Genomic DNA, 11,467 nt, shown 5'->3' with positions numbered 1-11,467 from the left:
GCAGAAGGCCGTTCGATACTCCCGGAAACCGCTATAATACGCTATCTGGAACTGGTCTGTATGCGCTTCCTAATTAGTCTGTACCATTCAATAACATCGGTCCTTAGACATCCTAGGTCAGGTAAGAATTCAAACTTATTTAAAAAAACTAACTGAAGTCTCAACTTGAACCGTAGCAAAGCGTCTCTCAGACCCATAATGAAGCTGGTCAGAGGATATTTCACTAGCCGAGTCATCATCAATGCATGTGCTGCAATTGACTACGGAAGGCTCGTGGTGTAGTCGAATGGGAGTTGGTTTTCCCGAATATCTGCCTAGAAGGAACAAGATTTTTTCCTAAACATAACAATAATAGGATAGTGGTCAGAAGAAAGCGCTGTCAACTAAACTGTCAAGCTACCAGAGGCTGCATACTTTTTTGCAGACAAGCCTACGGGGAAGGCTCGCATTTGAGTCGCGTAATAACAAACGAGGAAGAGTCAAATCTGTGGAGGATCAAGAACATTAAGTAGCATGCTGCTGTAAACAAACTGACTGAACCAATAATAGACTCCTCAAAGTTAAAATTGTCCCTAAGTCCTAAGAAAATTACTTTTCTATTGCTTGTTATCATTGTCAAAGATATCGAAGGACTTGACCGTATAAGGATCCCCTCCGCACCCCCACCGCCAAGTCTTTTCATTCCCGCCGATCACGGCCGTGTGCGAAGAAACTGAATCCAGAAATAGGATAGCTGGCATAATGAATGCCTTTTAACAACTGCCATATTAAATCTTATCCTCCCATCCCTAAGGAACACTTAAGTTGCACCTATTTTCTGAGTCCTTCAATGCCAGCTTTAATATGAATCACAATTAATTACTCACAAAAACTTGATAGTCTGAAAAGAATTAAAAAATTATCAGGTCTAAGGAGGATTATATCAAGTTTTACAATCTTCTATATAATCAGAGATAAATATGTTAATAATATAAAATCTATTTATGAAATAGAGAAAATTACTACAGTTCCATGCTGATATTAAGTGTAGTAGCCACAAGCGGGGCGCAAGGATTCATAAGGCCTTGCGGATTATTCGGCGGCTTCCAGGCATATCCATTTAAACATACAACAGAAATATTTCACTGGAAGGGACTTCAACCCACTACGTAAGAACTCCGTCCGTCCGAACTGAGAAAAGTTCGTGTTTATCACGTTTCCTCAGTGCTTCAGCCTTGACAGCAGTCAATCCGGAATCCTTCAAGGCTGACAGCATCTTGTCTTCACTGAAACCCTCGTGTACTTCAGCACTCTTGGCTGCTATAGAGAGATCGATCATTCTTTTTTTCTTCCAATGTGTTCGTCCACACATGAACCAGACCGAACCTTAACTCCGACCGGAAACCAGAGCGTACTTTTAAGACCTTACCCCATAGTAAACAATCTTCTTCTAAATAGTATTTATCTGGAATTTTGCTTTTTGTATGCTACGCTTCTGCAAACGACGCGATTCCACTTTTCATTAAAATTGGAAACATCTATTTGGGTACTATCTTCGCTAATTTCCTAGTATGGTTTCTGCTGAGCCTGGTACCCTTGGCACGACTTCTAGTTTCAGTCACTGCCCGACGGAAATACGTCAGAAGGAAATTTTGTCATTTTCTTTTTCCTTAATTCTTCTTTAGTATTTGGTGCGGTTTTGCTCACCAGCGCGATCCTACCACAAGCGCCTACTTCAGGCGTCGCCAACAGCATACGGGCCCACAACTGATGTGAAACAGAGGATTAACAGCGCATGATGCAGGCCATGATAGGCAACAGGAGTACACCCAAAGTAAACACCCACAAATGACATAGTAAGCGAAAAAAAAAAAGACTCGCTGAAGATCCACCGACGCGCAGCCCAACCGGCTAATTCCTCCATTAACGCTAAAAACTCACAATGCACCAAGAGCAGGTACGCATAACTTTCAATGTCAGCAGACACGGTTACGACACTTCAATAGAAAATTAAATGTACCCGTTCGCAATATGACCACGTGTGCAGCCATCTTAAGACCTAGAATCTCATAATACCCCAAAATTTTACTGAAGCATCGACTTGCGCCTGCTACGTTCGAAGATTCAACCTTCTATAATGCCAAAAATATTTTCCAGACTCGTTTTGAATGAACGTAAGATCTCACTAGCCGGAATCCGCTTTGCCAAACCAGACGGCCGTAAAAGAGCTCCAACTCACTAAACTTGTAACTACGCGTCGGGGCACTTTGGCGAAAAAAGAAGGTTTGAAACAGGTTTGAAAGAGTTTGAACTATTATGCTGCTAGAGAACATAAAATATGTTGGATTGTAAAGTAATCTCAATTCAGTCATTAATCTGGATTTATCATATTATTATCAATATGTATTTACGTTCTGTAGTGCAAAAACACTATTTGTTACACTCAAACGTTGTTGTTATTGTTGGTTTTCAATAGAGCGAGTTCAGAGTTTGATTAGTACCCCGGTAGTTAGTATATTCTTAACAATTTGGGAGTGCATTTTTACCTCGCCATAGGTAAGAACAAGGTAGTGCCGCTATTCTTCACTTAAAATGGGTTTATATTTTTAACCTAACCGCTTCGAGACAGCCTATGATCGACCTGCTAATGATATGCTTATTATTGATCGGCGGTAAACCGAAAGAATGGAATACTTGAAGCTAGGTATTATGGACTTCAGATACTTAGCGACGCCTATTCATGGACAAAAGTACCTGTATGGGGTTTTATAGTTCATACGATAGCGATGTATCGTATAAACAATAGGCTATGCAAACGGAGCGTATAAACAAAAAGTTAATTTCTACTGGGAACTCTATAGTATTATAGTATTACGTATTTTGTACGAGGAGGGTCAGTTTAGATGAATATCAATCAAATTCTATGGATTTAATGTTCCATACACACTGAGTGAAAGTGATATTGAAATAGTTAACGCGCAAGCTTCGATTTCATGTTGGCTTTTCTATATACTCGAGCGTGCCGATCTCATGTGAACGGTAATAACACCCAAAGCAAGGGCGTGTAGAGAAAAGCCGTGGGTTTATCAAGAACATCTCAATTTATAAACACATTATTTTTGGAGGTTTATATAATAGCCGCTTGTATGCTAAACTAACTTTCAGTAGCTTGCCATATTTTTCAGTAAACAATGGACAGCGTTTTCGGTGCGATGAGATAACGGTAGTACTATACAATATGCAACTAAGTTGAACTTGGAGGCCAGTCTTGGCCTTGCTAATCCTGAACTGAATAGCAGTGTTCTTAAGCTACGAAAAGAAATCTATTGATTTCTAAAAAATATGAACGGAGTCGTACATCACGTACCAACAGCACCATCGTACACATGCTCATAGTAAACATATTGTTTCCTGTATGACTCACTAATCTCAAGTCTCTAAGGCATTCGAATAGCTTTTTAATATGCTCATAATACGATAGCATTTACTGTTCGAAAAAAAAAAATGTTTGAAAACAGTTAAAAGAATGAGAATATTATAGCTGCAATATTATGAGCTGATGTTGAACAGCGTTACAAAGGCCTTTCGCAGAAGTGACAATCGAAAGAGCTCTTGGACTATCCGTCTAAAGCGATATAGAGTTAACGATACCATAGGTGCATGGCTTGTACAAAAAGATGCCACGTAGCAACCGGTCTAGAGGAGATAGCCGACGTACTGAAGGAGACCTTCATTTCTTATCGTTGGTAATGTTTGCTATCATTTTTCTAATTCCTTCATTTTGAATAAAAAACGCATATATAAAAAGTCTAAATACTAATATTACTAATTATACATAGTTTCTAGTATTAGTAACCGTTGCAAATGTTGCTATTGCTAAGAGACTTGCGAAGTACCGGATGGAAAGGACATGCTCGTAGCTTCTTCACTCGTGTCTTCCTATTCTATAAAAACGGTGTCAAACGAAATACTCAAAAGGCGCTACATGGATCTTTCTTTGCCTGTTCCGGCGTTTACGAGGTTGTCGACCGTCCCTAAACGTCTTTTCCGATTTCGAATCGAAAACCACCGTTCTCACTTGCCTCCCTGTCTCTTTTCCCTCGCCACCGTTTTCCTTGCCGATGATCCTCAGCGAGTCGCGCAAGATCGTACTCAAGGTCCTTTCGCTTGTCCTTTGAAACGACACCCTGACGCGTATCTTCCTCTCGAGATACTAACGTACTGCGGTCGGTGGAAGACCTCTCTTAGGCTTCTCGCTGCAAACACTGTTCCCTTGTTCAGCATCGATCATTAGATCGTTCTCAGCCAGACAGATTGAAAATAGGCATAAATAACACAACGGAGATTTTACACCCTAAATAGATGAGTATGGGATGATCGTAATGCCTCAACAGAGACTGCCGCTACCGCAACAAACTGCTCGATTAGAAATTACACAATGATGATGTCGAATGTTTGTCCCCCGTCTAATTGTAATACTCTAGCGCGGAAGATCTGTTCTTAGTGCAGGTCATTTTAAGTGTTCTACATGTAGAGACTACATATTATGAAACGTATGCTCATTCCAACATCTCAATTGAAAACACAAAAAGCGCTTAATATCCTTGTCTTAACGTATGCCGACACAAGAGATTGACAACAACTTGTTAAAAGCGAGATCACACCACATCACTTCTTCCTGAACTATTCGTACGAAACAAAATTTAAAAAGACGGTCATTACTCTGTTGTAAAACTAACCTGTTGATTAATTATCCTGGCTTGATAAATTAACAAAGCAGCGCCCTCTATCGCAGACCCGAACAGAAGGTAAAAATGTTGAAAACGGTTTCTTATGGCACCTGATTTTGTCAACTGATTCCCTATAACTTTTATCTGTTTTTCGAAGTTTTCAACTAGAGCTAGCATATAGCTGATGCGGAGACAGTACATATGGCCGCAGTAACACTGGACAGGTACTGTGATACAGACATATTGTTGCAGTTGAGCTGTGTCATTAACGACACCGAGAATAAAGAAGTCGGCCATAACGACCTCCGGCGTTGGCGTTCCGCTGCATAGTAACGTAAAACGGAATTGCTATTAATTATGGAAGCGGTCGATCCGATCCTTGCGTTGCCCTTCACCAGCCAACTCCGCCCCTTGCTGACTCCTATCTATCGTTCTATGCAGCCGTGCCAGGGGCTACCAGCCGTCTCATTTATCATAGACAAATTACAGCGAACGTCCGACGCCGCAACAAATCACGTCAAAGAGACGCTAGTAGGATAATATTTACTAATACTAATGCACGAATATCGTTGAGTGCTAAATGAGAACTTAATGTGCCTCTGTCATCATGGCATATTTGTCAGAGCTCCTTTTAATAGCATAGCGTTCATCGTTACTAAGCGAGTCCATATAAAGAGCTAATATGAGGTCCATAACGGTGTCATCACTCTTCTATGCAGAAGCGAGAATAATATCTGACTAACCAACGGCTAGATCCTGAGCAGCATGTCCATTTGCCGAAATTACAGATATGTTTCGTATACACTGTATGAGACCAACGAAAGTCACCAAATCAACTGAAAAAACATAGTGAACCAATCGGTAGTAAATCTCACATATAACTACGTTCTCGTGTAGTGAACATTAAACATTGAATTCTAAACTTGCCGAAGTTCCGTACATACGGAAGGCTGATTTACCATTTTGATATGTATGGTAACACCACACGCTCTTAAAGGTACCTAGGATAGTTTAACCATTAGGCTTAATAGGCAAAGTTCCTTTCACTTTAGCTCTGCACGGTAGACAGCTATTCTAAGCTGTTCGCGATTGGCGGCGAATGTGCCAACCGGTAGGAAAAACAAACGCTACACGGCACGTTGCGGCAGGTTTAGCCGTCGGAGAAAAACCTCATGAGGCCTAATGCTTAGACTCAGAACAATCTACGGTTTCTTTTAGGTTACTGCTAACTGCTGCTAACGGTGGCCTGTGTTCACAAACTTACGCAGCTAAATACTCTCGCACAAGGCACAGGACAGGGCCTAAGACCGCTCAAGCCGCTGCAGCCACTATCATACTACCGCCCTGCAGAGCCCTAACGAGGTAGGCATTTGCAAATACCTAATCGTTAGCACGCAAGCCTGCCAGCTTATTCCCCTTTTCGTACCATCTTCTATGTCTCATTACGCTGACGCTCCTCACCCAGGGACCGTTTCTCGAAAAGCCAGCGAATAAACTTAAATCAGAGCCACAGATTATCTATACTGCAATATAACTAATGTAATAATTGTCAAGGCTTTTGATTGAAGAAATTCTCTCGGAGTGTAAAAAGTCATTGTTAATTAGCATCACTATAGATATATAACAACTGTGAAAAAAATACGTCAAAAAGCTTATGTAAACGGTCGAAAATGTTTTGCTGGTTAAATACGTTGCCCAATCAATCCCATTGCCAAAGATCGACTGACTGAATGATTTTGAGTTACGGAAACAATTAAAGGATCAACGCTTAGATAAAAAGAAGCGTTGCCAGAGAATACATTCTTTGCGGAACTAACACTTTCTTTACTATTTTTTACTACACGCACGTTGGGCACGGTGTCTGGTTGCTCCCGTGATAGGGTGGGAAGTAACGTATTTGCCCTCTACTGAAGAGGCACGTGATAATCCTAGTTCAAAGCCGGGCATAGACATATATGTTGTTTCGTGCTAAGAGCCATTCGACTGACGAAATACCTAACGGCGATGCCGGGCAAAACTCGAAATATTGAGAGCAGTTGCTTGAGATTCACCCAACTCCAAGTTCTTGTGACGTATAGAAATTTTGAATATACTTGATTTACAATACCTATTAAATATTTCCGGTGTAGAAGAAAATTAGATTCATCGGCGTTCACTTACTAAAACATTTACTAGATGAAAGCTAATATCATATTTACTATACAGGAAAAAAATCCATGAAATATTATTTGTTTGTTTTGGTAATATTCACTTTTGCCTTTTGTTAGGGCAGGCGAGCGTAAGAAAGAAAAGGCCACAATTAGCCTTTTATTAATGAAGTTATTAAAGATACCACACATTTCTTATTTATCTAACCTTATTTAACTAAGTTTGCTCTAATACCATACGATTTTTATTACCAGTTAAATTATTAAAAATCCGAACTTTTCGCTCTACTCAGTAAAAGCTTTGAATGCGCGGTTAAGTGTTTTCGAAAGTTTATAAGGAAGGAACCAATGTATTTAATGTTGTATTGTAATCAAGCCTCGAATAAACTTGAAAGGCCTGTTACGGAACGAATATGCGTCCTTTATCATGTGTCGATGACAAGTAGAATCGACCAGTTAGAGAGAAACTACAATTTTCACCCGAAATATTTCGGCACTGATATTCGTTGACTGAAAGCAACAATGAGTATGAAGTATATCCAACTACTAGATAAACTCAACGACCCCATCGCAAAATGGATCTCTAGACCTTAGAAGTTTGATGATTCTTAAGCAGAAGAATGAGTTTTTTTTTGGCTTTTCGACCTGGTCGACAAGTTGAAGGTGCACAGAGAAGACCTAAGATTCTAAAAGACTGTACAGTGGATATATGTTCTATTTAAACGGTGTTCCGCATCGTGTCACCAGCCGAGATGCAAAGCTAGCCAAACGCATCGCTGCAGGGCAAACAAACATTTGACTACGACCGAACACAGGTCGGGTCCTTGAGGCAGCGGCACGTTACGCGCCGTAACTGAACAGTGTACAACAGGTCGCTGTTGCCTAACAGCTGAAACTAGGCTGGCGTCTATTCTCTGGCGTAGCCAGACGCTTTGTAGCAAATGGTGGACGCAGAGAGGCTAAATTTTAGTTGTTATATGGCTTTATAAATTTAATTAAATCATAACGGTATATTTAAATAATGGAAAAGAAGGAAGCTCTTCTACTTCAGTGAATCTGTGTTAACTATTAAAATCATCAATGTACTTTTAGTTTGAGGGGACTGAGTGCTCGGGAAATGAAGCTTACCGCACATTTCAACTATAAAATCTTCAATTTTAAACCGATATAGCGCGCGCGCGCGCGCGGGTGATTTTAAATTAGTCTGGGTTCTCGTTTCGAGTTCCATGCTGGGCACGAATCGAGATCAATTTTATGGTCCAACTATATGACTCTTAGTACCAAATATGAAGACGTCTGTATCATACCATACATGATAATATGCATATACATATATGTAAGATTCGTTTTCGCCGCTAAGAGCGATTTTAAAAGCGACGTCATTCTTCAAGTTGTAACTCAAAGACACTGCGACGATAACTTGCTTGTAACTTTAGGGTGTCTTTGGGAATGTACGTTCAGGCCATAGAATTTTGGTTCATGAATTTCCGAACTAAATTCTTTACTTCAAAGAGGTTTTTCGCCTTGAGTAATTCTCTTGGCTGGAATACGGCAAAGATACTCTAATTAGCATTAGTAACCCGCTAGTACCTTAAGGCCAATCTCTATTATCAAACGCCTTCGGTGGACATCGGTCCACCTATGTCTGTCCACCTACAACTGAACCTATGTCTAAACTATAAAACGGGCCTGTTTTTTCAGTTACTATTCACTCCAAGCGAGTCTGGGTACCATTGATAGTAGTGACAAATCAAATAAAATTGGGTGTTTAATACCTATCCTTAGAACTAGGTTATTCAGTTGCATTAGCGTTTTCGAAATAATAGAGTAATAACTTGAGTTCGAATCCGAAAGTTGCCTCGGAAGGCTAAACGTTCATGGCTTATGAAATAGAAGCGCCTGAAAGTGAGGCAGATGCAACAACGATGCCTTGCGCAGCTATAATAAGGAATAATATCATGAAAGCATGTACCCGGGTTATTATCGTTGAACTAGCACAAAAAGGTTTTCATCTAAAGAACGGTTTATCCGCTGTATTATTAACATGGTTTGTATTGCGTATGGCGATCTTCACAATTGAATCAATCTCTAACGAACTGTTTTACGTATCGTAGGTGATCAACAAGTGACTGGGTCCTACGCGAGCCCTGTCGATGCTTTAAGCAATATTAGATTAGACAAAATACATTTTTCCATTTACAAAGTATTTCACGTACATCGTCTTAGAAAATATATAATATACTTCTTAGAGCACGTGTTTTCACGTCTGGGAAACACACCGTGTTACAGTATACTAATATCGATAATAATAATAATAATAATAGCGAGGCGTAACCATACCTACGTATTCGTACGAAACCGTAGACGATAAAATTACAGAAAGATTTTTATGCAGAAGTTTAATTAGCACACATACTCCATACCTTCACAGCAGCCCTGCGTTTAGCCTACGATCTCAGCCTATTATCTAATTTATTAAGTACTCCAAAACGGGTACGACATACGACGCGAAAGTGTAATGCTACATCCAGCACTGATATCGCCATTAGTTTTCCTGCCTAGAAATAATCTCTCCAGAAAGGCAAATCAAACCTGCCACCCGCTCACCGTTTTTTTTTTATATATCTACCGTCTATCGGAACTTAGAGAAGTTTCGTAGGTGTATGCTTGAGTTCCCATGGGATTCCACTTCCAGGATCGAAAAAAAGCAGGTCATTTGCATTTTTCATCCTAGCTGTCGTCCTCGGCGCTGTCGTTTTTCTTGTGCTTCGTAAGCACACACACACACACACACACACACACACACACACACACACACACGCTCACACATGAACGTATGCGATATACGAGCCTTGTACCGATATGTATTCCGGAGAGGTTTCTTGCATGGTCCTACGTATCAAATATTCTAATCGGAAGACAAGGGCTGAAGTATGGGTATAGGACATTTGGAAGATCAGAGGAAACGCTGAGGAATGCCTTAGACGGATTGAAGAGCTTGGCTATTTTTCATATCTTTTTTTTTTGTACGAACGTAGATATGAAAATAGAATTACGTGACCTCATCTAAGATGCACCCAACAACCACTTTGGTCTATCCATTTCACATTGACGAGGATTTCACTACGGAGCCGCCATATTGCCCTTGTTACTCGGTTCGCAGCCAAGGTGATGGTCTATCTAATGGCGAGGCTTTCATCAGGTAGATGAAAACGAAAATAATCTCGGGGCCCCTACTGCTGCTGTCACCGCTGCCATAGCATCAATTATTGCTAAACTACTGCGTCACGCACCACCCGGTTACTACTCAATAGGAGTAACTGAAGTGGACTGAAAGCGCAAGGTAGACGTTCGCTAAACGCTTTTCAAATTTTAATGTAACACTTCATTTAGCCACTCAACTTTTGTACGCCAATTCAGAGCTATCAATATATTGGTGCTAGTACTAGACGTAACGTTATGGGCGCCGCTTTTTTTTTGGTAGACAAAAAGAAACATAACTACGGAATTTTCGAGATCGATATTTCTCTAGAGATGATATAGTAGGCAGCTCACAGTTCTGACGGATCGGCTTTGAAAAAAACGGAAGCCTTTAGAAATCCAGTCAATTCTATTGTATCGGCACATTCAATACGCTAAAAAACTTCGACGTTTCATTTAATCAAACCGTACACCCGATATAATCGCGTATTGGATATATTCAGCATATCGATGTAATGATGTGTCGGAAATTTGACTGTATGCGTGTACTAAGAGTCAACTTATGGAAACTTCAATGAGTCAAAAAGCTCTAGCGTAATAATAAACAGTCAACTTATCTTTATAAAATCTAATGCGCATACGTCTCTATCAACGTGGGAATTAAAATATGTAAACTTCAGCTTAAATTAAATAGTTACTGCAATCATACATAGGATAATCAATTCCAATATGAGTTTGCCATTTGAGACTTTACGTATCTGTATTGAACGCATCAAAGATAAGATTTGTAGGGGCATAGCAGCCAGGATTTTGTGTCGTGAAGTGAGTACGTGCTCTATCGAGAGGCGAAGGTATAGTGATAATTTAAGCGCGATAAGGAGTTCTGCTGAGGACTGTGTAGAGAACTAACTTAATCCTCATGATGTTCTAGGTTAGTCTGACGTACATTCACACATGATGATCGGATTGGCAGGCTAATCTACACAGTCAACAATGACTGTAACAATAGCTTGAACGGTAGGAAAAAACAAAGACGTGTATTTTCTGATTTAAGTCATTTGTGCCCGGTCGATTTATTATATATATATATATATATACGTTTCCATTTTTCCGCCCGGCATCGAAGTTCTAACGTCTTCTGTACATGTATGTCTGTGTGTAAAAACATGGGATCGCGTTTCAAATTATCATTTCTATTATATGCTCACACCCAAGCAATCAATGCGATACGGCTTGCGCAATTAAGCCGTGTTGGTTGTATGTGTCCCATAAAAAGTACGTATTATTGCGGAGTCGCAAATCGTTCTGATAATGGTAATAAGTCTACTGATACTCAAAGAAGGACGAGGGTTGCTCAGGTCGAAATCCACATGTCCGTTTGCTGCCGATGAACAAACTCCATATAACCCT

This window comes from Varroa destructor, unplaced genomic scaffold (genome assembly GCF_002443255.2).
Source record: "Varroa destructor unplaced genomic scaffold, Vdes_3.0 BEIS01000002.1, whole genome shotgun sequence".
Classification (NCBI taxonomy): Eukaryota; Metazoa; Arthropoda; class Arachnida; order Mesostigmata; family Varroidae; genus Varroa; species Varroa destructor.
This window is presented reverse-complemented; position numbering follows the sequence as displayed.